The sequence below is a fragment of the Ictalurus furcatus genome, chromosome 14 (genome assembly GCF_023375685.1).
Source record: "Ictalurus furcatus strain D&B chromosome 14, Billie_1.0, whole genome shotgun sequence".
Classification (NCBI taxonomy): domain Eukaryota; kingdom Metazoa; phylum Chordata; class Actinopteri; order Siluriformes; family Ictaluridae; genus Ictalurus; species Ictalurus furcatus.
Genome location: NC_071268.1, coordinates 18,169,055 through 18,178,493, shown reverse-complemented (window position 1 = coordinate 18,178,493; position 9,439 = coordinate 18,169,055).

Below are 9,439 nucleotides of genomic sequence, written 5' to 3'. Positions count from 1 at the left end.
AGGAGCAATGGAGGCATGTTTCTCTGACTTTTATCTAATTACATTTTTTGTTAAACTGCCACAATAAGTAATTTATTATACAATATAGAAAAATCCACAGTCATCAAAACAAATTTAAAGTTATAAACATAAAAAGAAAAAGGATGAGAGAGAGAAAAAACAGGGCGATACAGGGTACTGTTTGATTCATAACATTTCCAGTTGACTGGAACTTTTTATTTATTGCCCTGATGGTGGAAATGGGCATTTTCAATGCTTGCTATTTTCTTATAGCCACTTCCCATTTTGTGAAGCTCAACAACCTTTTGTGGCACATCACAGCTATATTCCTTAGTCTAACCCATTGTTATGAATGAATTTGGCCTATGTGTTACCTCATACTTATTCCCCTGTGAAGTCATGGTTGAACAATTTCCTGTTCCTAGTCACCCAGGTGTACTAAAAGGTTTTTTTTTTTATATCAATGAGAATATACTTGAATATACTATAATTGCTGCACACCTATATTTAACAATTTTTTTTAATAAACCTGTGTTTTATTTGCAATTGTTTGATATCCATGAGAGCAGAGTATTTTTGTGAATTAAATTTTTATTATTATTATTATTATTTTATTAATTAATTTATTTATTTATTTTACAAAAGATCAAAAGGTTAGATACATTTTTCCCAGCCTTCTTTGCTCATATTTAACAAGGATGCCAATATTAGTCTAGGGCACTGCAGCTTATTCAGGGCAGAACTAAATAAAAATCAAAATGCAATTTTTATGATCCCTTTAAAAAAAAAAAAACCCTAATTATTAGCATTTTTCAGATTCTGCAAGGCGTATGTAAACGTATGACCTCAACTGTATCTGAGCAAGGTAGAACAAATGCTACTCACATTTTACTAATAGGAATTCGTGTATTGAGAAAAATTGTGAACATATTGAGTAAGTTCTGTGAATAAAAGCTTTTAAAAATATTTCTTCTATGATGCTGGACTTAGAGGACACCCTGTATATTAATAAATTGAATCAAGTCAAAATGCCCAAATTCTAGCCACACAGTCCAAATGCTTGTTCTCAGCAATAATAAATATCTTGCAATTTCAGCCAAATGTAAATAAACTACAATGGCAGAATGCATGCTAATGCCAGCATGGGGCTACTTCCATTAATACCAGATGAAGTTGCAAATTTTTTAAACTTTGGTGTTTTACTGAAAGTTTGGGAAAAACATGCTGCAGGCAGTCTGCCTTCAAATGAGAACTACTAAGGAGGAAGCTAAAATTAATATTCTGTTGCGAAGCTGCACTCGATCAGAGGCAATTAACTCAAAAATGAGGTCCAGTGCACCTGAAGAGCGAGACCATTATTGGAGAAAATATATGAATGCTCGTTGCTTAATGTAAACGATGACATGATTTCTCTGCTGGCTAACGCCCACTCAGATGTAAATGTAGGTTTTGGAATTTGATTATGTGACCCATTAGAAAGTCAAAATGAAAAATTAGCCAAAGTCAAAGTCTTAATGCTCAGAACAGGAAGACTGCAGGAGGTTTCAGTTTAAACCCCAAGAAAATGTGCACAGAAACACATATACACATAATTATAACTCTTGTGGTGACTTTTTACCAACTGTGGTGAGGCATCCAAAGACCAAATCCTCCTGCTGTTCATATGCAAGACCTTGTCTGTTGATTTCTCATTTAAGGATTTTAGACTCCAGACGTGTCATCAGGTGCTCATCTCCTGCTCCAATGTGAGCCATCAGTGTGCCATGTCAGGCATAGAGAGGCAATCATTGCAAGCCAGCACACTTATTTATTTATTTATAATCCATGTGCAGTCCCTGACTAACAAACCCATGGATGCAGAGCTTGGGTGTTTATTTACCCCAACTAATACCACCGAGGCACCGATGGACCTTCCCTCGGGGTGTTTGGAGGGGGGATGCGGGCATTTGAGCATGTATGTATGAGTTAAGTGTATGTTTGTGTAGTTGCAGAGACAGATATAGGGAGCCAGCCAGGACGAGTTTGTTGTGGCAAGCCAGTGGAATGCAACACTGAGCACAGCAGCGAGAATTGCTGTCCCATCTAGTGATGTTCCTGGGTAAAACTCGTAAACAGTGATATGTGAGCATTGAGTCTCATACCAAGGACCTATGGACCAATCATTTGTAGGAGAAAAGAGCTGGATCATTACCCTGTCACTGAGATGTGTTATTCAATGGTTGGCGCTTATCACACGAAGGGCTTGTTCAATCACGCGCTGAGCCAAAGACCTTGAAGTGATGGACAATTGTAAGGCCACAGGCAGAGAGAGAGAGAGAGAGAGAGAGAGAGAGAGAGAGTCCCTTGTTTCTCAGCTAAACACTTACTCACTGGCAAGGTGTATTCAGGGCCTTGAAGACTTCACTTGGTCCCTGTAGTTTATGGTAATGCCAGTTTAATGAGCAGGTAAATTATATGTAAGTGAGCAGATACATGCTACTCATTAGTAACATAGATACCCTTCAGCAATTTTCCTTTAATTACACAATATGAGACGCACACAAAAAAAAATTAAATCAATGCTTAGACTTCACATTCATCAAGCTGCGTAACATGATAGGGCAAATTCAATCTGAATCTGGTACAGTAAAATTATACATCAATATACACAAAATATTGAGTAATTGAAACTGTACATTATTGTTCTGTTCTTTAAGTTGTAAATTAAGTTGGTAGATTTTGTGCTTATATATGCTCTTATTTATTAACTATTTGTTTTTAATTAAAAACATTTTGAGGGGGTATTAAATATTAAAAAAGAAATCAAATCATTGTTTAAACCTCACATTCTCATACAATTAGTGTAAAATGATGTCACAAATTGACTCTGATACAGTAGAATTATACAACAACAATATATACACAAAATCTGCAATAAACTGTACATTCTGTATGTTATTTCTGCTCTTGGTTGTTGTTGTTGTTTTTTTAAACATATTTGAAAAGCAGTTTGTGAATTTTGTGCTTAATTATGCTCTTATTTATTAACTTTAATGAAAAGTATCCAAAGTTTAAAGGGTTATTGGGAGTGGATTTTTTTTGTTTAGAACACCTGGCATGCCGAGGCTATAATTGTTGGCGCCCAAACTTAGTTTGTGAGAAACAATCCTAATCAGGTTGCCTGGGAAGAAAAAGTGTTTAATGTCCTAATGGAGCGACAAAGTTCCACTTTTTAAAAGCCACACATTACTTGTGAAGTGACTTCTCTGTGTAGTTACCTGTGCGCCGCTGGTTTATTTTTACCTCCCTTCGTCCCTCCTCATTCTTTAGTCGCTTCGGGAGATGGCGTTAGTTTGGCTTCATCTCTGACAAAAGATAAATGAGCTTGGGGTCTGTGGTGATCCACTATGGCTGCCAGGGGGTTCCAAAATAGCAAACTATTTTTCATAACAGGCCAAGTGATATGGAGTACGATGCATCAGGCGGCCTAACATTTACCAGCTCTGAATATATGTGGGGATCGGATTTGTGCTCTTCTGTTTTTGTTAAAGTTTATTCGAAGAGTTAAGGTTATCCGTGTGTGTTGAAGGAGGTTGCTGGAAAAGACAGTGAGGAACTGCAGTTGCATATGGCATCTATATTGGGAACGTAAAATTCAGTCAACCAATCAATCAGTCTACACTGTAACACACACACACACACACACACACACACAAGCAATATGATATATCCTTAGAAATTTCTTCAATGCACAAATCAAATCATATCTGAATCATTTTTCCCCATGCCATGCTCTGCCTTTACACAATATTGTCCTGTAATTAATGTGGAGGTGTAGAGCGACGCGAATCCTCTGACAGCTTCAGTTCGACACCTTCATTAATCACCTTGACAAACATGCACAGAGATGATGATAAGAAAGCACACCCAAAAAGAACACATAAAGATCACTGACATATTATTTTCTGGTCTTTTTAAATTTGTATTTTTTGTTCTTTTTGTTTTTTGCCTTATGAAAGTGTCCTGTGTCAGTGGGAGCTGCATATCTAAAAGAAAGTTTCCTATTTAAATGAGCATTGGTGAGTGGTGGAGGTGCTTTGAAGAAGCGAGCGTCAGACACAAACAAGAGCCGCAGCCCATTCCTGTGTTTGTGAGCCACTGCTGACACCTGATGGGTGATCAAACAGCAGTCTGCTCTCTCCTTGCAATCCTCATGTGTGCTCATCTTTGTACTCATCTCCTGGCAGATAAATTGGAAGACCATGTTACTGCAACCCTGAGCTCAATATTTACTGACGCCTCCATTATCACTAAGCCTCCATTGCCCCATTTGCCAGTGGGGACATGGAGGTGTGGATTTATTTATTTTATATTATACAGATCTTATGTGGTTGAAATAAAGAAAAACATTTCAAACAAAAACAATCCTTTGCTGTATTTGAAATTCTGTGTTATACCAATTCTAGACTTGTGGCCATCTATAAGAAGATATAATCCAAGAAAAGGGAAATGTGTATGCTTCAAGGTTCTTTATTTGTCACATACACATGTGATGTAATGTCGTCAAAGGTTTTTTTCTTAGTTACTCATATACTAAGATATACATACAAAATAAAACCAGAATATATTAAAAAATAATAAAATACACAATAATGCTTGTTTAATTAAGATTTTTGTTTTAAATGAATTTATTATGATGGGTTAATAGCAATGTTTATAACATCATATTTCTGATATTTTGGACATATGAATTGGTAATTAATATTATTTGGAAAATAATTTTATAACTGAATATTAATAATAGCTACAGAATAACTGAACCTCATGCAAACATATTTCATTTGAAAGAAACTTCTAGAATATAAAAAGCATATTTTTTTTTATTAGGTCCTGTATACTCTCCTATAGGGTAAAAAAATATTTTGTGATCTTGTAATTGTTAACTATATTTCAGGGCATGTATCATAATCCAGGATTTATTTCGTATTAACAGAAAAAAAAAAAAAAATTCTGATTCATATTAAAATTTCAACAACGTTTTCAGTATATTTCTATTAGTCAGAATGTCACAAATTCTTAATGACTATAATTTGTGTACTGTTTCAACAGTGTGATTTTAAACATTTATACATGTTCTGCATCTACTCTTTTTAGCAGAAGCTTGTACAGTATGTGTACATGTGCAGTGTGAGGAGCAGATCTGAGATCAGCAGCAGCAGCAGTAGGCCGTGGTGAATGACAGTGCTATAGTGGCACAGACCAGTTCAGGTAGAGGCTGGCAGCATGGGCACACCTGGGTCTACAGGCAGATGGTAAGGGCTCAGAAAGGTTACTCAACACCATGCTCAGCCATATGTCATCAAACAGCATGGAAACTTCTGGAAACAGCGAGAGTTCCACAGTGGCCATGACCCAAGAGGGAGTGCAGGGCCAATTGTGTTCCACGCTGATCCAAGACCAGGTGTTGACCAACTGCTTTTCTTATGCTTTCATTTGGAAGATATCTAGAGAGCAAGTGAAGAGCTGCTGACCTTTAGCTGGGATCAGACATGTGAGGAGCAAGCAGTGTCTGATGTCATACAGGTTTGTCTTTATTTTATTCCACTCCCAACAGGATAAATTAATTTAAAAACAAACGAAAACAAAACAAAACGAAACAAAAAACCTAACAACATAAGCATCTTTGTGAACCTTTTTTTTTTTTCTTTTGCTGTTAATATTACCATTTTCTGCTTTGGCTTCTTAAGAATAACAAAATGCAGCATGTATTTTCCACTAGTCCTTCAAGTTCAATTTGATCACAAATGAACATTTTGAAAGAGTTACAGCTAAATAAACAACAAAGAATAGTTTCAGCAAAGAAAATCGTGTTTACTTGTGCCTTAAGCTATTGTTCGTTCCACAGAAAAATGAAGGCAGTCGATGTGGCCTCTTCCTTTTTAAGAAAACATCCCTTTTATTGGAAATATGGACTGCAGAAAGGGAAGCAACTACACATTAGACCATGAACACGCAATTATGCAAAATTAAACGTAATAAAAAATTGCACAAATACTTTAATTTCTGAGACAGAGAGAGAGAGAGAGACAGACAGACAGACAGACAGACAGACACAGAGAGAGAGAGACAGACAGACACACAGAGAGAGAGCGAGAGAGCGAGAGACAGACAGACACAGAGAGAGAGAGAGAGAGAGAGAGAGAGAGAGAGAGAGAGAGAGAGTCAATTATAATAGAAATAAATGTGGCGGTCGATTAGCCATACAAAATGAGCAAAAAAAAATGGTTTGAAAAACACAGTATTTAGATCCTTTCCTCTTAATCACCATCACCATTACTGAGCAGCCCCTCCTCTCTGCCCAAACACAGTGCCAAAATGATGCTAATGGCAGTGCCAGCCTAGCCTGAGAGGACCACAATGATTGATGGCCGGTATTACATCAAGGTGACTTCCCCTCCTCTGCATCAGGTTGTTTTCTGTGATCAATAAGTAATAATTAATGGCAGTTACTTTCACACAAAGAATAAACTAAAACAAATGAATGTATATTTTATATAAATGAATCAATACACTGCATATCTGGTCTTAATCCATTATGAAATCATTATGGATTAATCTACAAAGTGGTCTATTACTTAACGCTATTTTCTTGATATGCAAATGTCATTGGTAATGACATACAAATGTCATTTTTGTAGCTGAACTCCGGAAAACCAGGAAAGATGATGAATAGTTAGGGTTTGACACAAATCATATACTTTGACAACAGTTTAAAATGTTTAATGACATTATATAAAAAATGACAGTAATTAAAAATAAATGTGTCCGACAGAACAGGACACTGTGAATTAATCAGCGGTTATTTCAGAAGGTTTTCCCAGGCTGCCACACATATCTGCATGCACCTTATACACTCATTCTAGTAATCTGTAAGGCTGTTTAGTGTTACAGGTCTTTAGCATTTGACACAAACCAGCTGAAAATGGGAAAAAGAGAGACATAGAGGAAAGAGTCTGGCAGATGCACACTTATAATGGCCAAGTGCCTGAGGTGTAAGTGTCAGCTGTAGACAAGACTTTAGCCAAGGCAGAGTTGAGATATCTATGCCTGTTACACCAACTAAGTATTTCTCCACAACCGTAAACACACACACACACACACACACACACACACACACACACACACACACACACACGTAAGCAGCTGTGCCCTCAGAGGGGCCCTGACACCTCTGCTACAATGCTGACCTGAGGAGAGATTCCCCATGGTTAAGGAAGGCTGTTCTAGAGCAGCAGGCCATGACAGTGTGAAAAAATACCTGCTTATTCAAAGAGTCTGAGCTACACAATGGATTTGCATAATCCTGCTCACGATGTCTTGCATTCCCTGCTAGCATGTGGACTGTAACACTAGGGTCATCCAGCTTCCTCTGACCACTTGACCAAACGTACCCTCCACCCCCACCCCATTTCTCTCTCACATACAAACACACACTTGCACACTAGCAGACATTGCCTGAGGGCTACAGCAAAACCCAGCATCCACACAAAGAATGCCCCGTGTGCAGAGCCACAAATTGCACATCAAACCATTTCTTCTCTCTCTCTCTCTCTCTCTCTCTCTCTCTCACACTCCCATGCACAGACACACACTTCTCAGTCCCTGTGTGGCTGTTTAATCGCTGAATTTAATATGTTCCAGTTGAGAGGAAATCCCATGAGTTCTACAAACAAGCGTGTTTTTATCATATAAAAACCGACCACAACAGGAAATTATTTTCTTCTTTTTGTTTTTTAATTCAAAGGACATGTAAAGCAGATCTGGCAGGTGTTTTGGTGGGACATGGAATGGCAAATTACCTCTCATCAGTGTCAGGTTAAGATGAAGTCAGCTTTAATAAAACGATTAAATTGACAGGTAGAGGTAGTACAAGTGTCAAAAGAACCTTAGACCTTGGTTTATAGCTTTCACTGTTTCTGCAACACCTTAATAATTGATAAATACCTTTGCTGGCAAGAGTGGCCTTGTTCCTACCATCACAGTAAGTGAGAAAAGCTAATTTTGCTTAATACAAAGGCCATCTAATATAACTACAGGATTCACACCTAATGTGCAAAGGCTACAGTGAAGGTGTTATATACAACATAACACATTTTATGTTAATTTCTGCATTACACTTTGTAAAACGTTTCTTCTTCTATGCCTCTTTGCTCATTTTTCCCCCCACACCTATTATGGATCTTAATTTGCATATCAAAATAGTGACTACAGTATTGGTGTCATGCTACCACACTATTTGACAAGAAAGAAAAATACTGTACATATTTTATTTCATAAACATTATACACAGTGGCGAATGTTGGTTTGCAATTCTAGATTTAAGTAAATGTCTTAATAGTATCTCAAGCGGTATACTAGATCTATTGTCCTGTAATTTGATAGCAAAGTATAAATAATAGCATGTCTTACTATAGCAGCGTCATTGACAGACGGACTAGCTTTATTTCCTAGCATCTCAGCAGGGCTCCTCTAAAGCTAGCAAGCACCATAAGCTGCCCATATGTGTCTCCAGTCTGCTGAGCTCAGATATCGAATAAGAGGAGACAGCAGAAGTCCCAGGACGGTGCAACAAATAGCCAAAACCGCAGCATCTCACCTCCATGAGAAGATTATGCAACCCCTGGGGGAAGGTGATGGATTTTTCTCCTTACCTGCCGTGAGAGGACCAGATGCCAGAGAGAGATTTCGGACGTCACAAGCAGTAAAATATGAGAGCTTGCTTCACCAGCTCAGAAAGTTCTAGAGTACCAAGAACTTCTCACAGACTTATCCAAAGGGTGCATGTTGCAGGAGGTGGGGGACCAAAGGACATTAAATAAATGCCAACCTTCTTCCATGGATCATAACTCTTCAGTGGACTCTTTTTTAAGAGCAATCGTACTTGTCTGTGTATTTATTGAAGAGGAATAGGCTCACAATATGATTGGTGATGGCAATGTTAATATCTACGGAACTTAATGTTTGCATCATACAGTATGTCTGAAATTCACAGAAAAATGCACATGGTTTAATTTTAGGAGCAGAGACATTCCAAAGTCAACAGCGGACCAGTGATTTTTATCTTTCTTATACAACCAAACAAGACATGTAGTAATTTAAAATGCATGTAAGCTATGAAAAACAAACAAATATAGATTTAAATTTCAGAGTATTAAAAATATATCTATTAATCTGCATAAAAATTTTAAAGAAAAGATTAAGGACTTCTTTCCTTTGCTTCTTTTCCCTCATGTCAAGATGTTATTTTGCACACCATTATCTGTTATCATTGCCGCCTGCCATTAGCTAATGCGTAGTTTATTTAGCAGACAGGGCATTAGGTTCATACTGAAGGGGAAATGGGTAGAGTTAAGACTGATTTCATGGTGCCAGTGGAGGTAGTTGCACAACACTGTGAGTT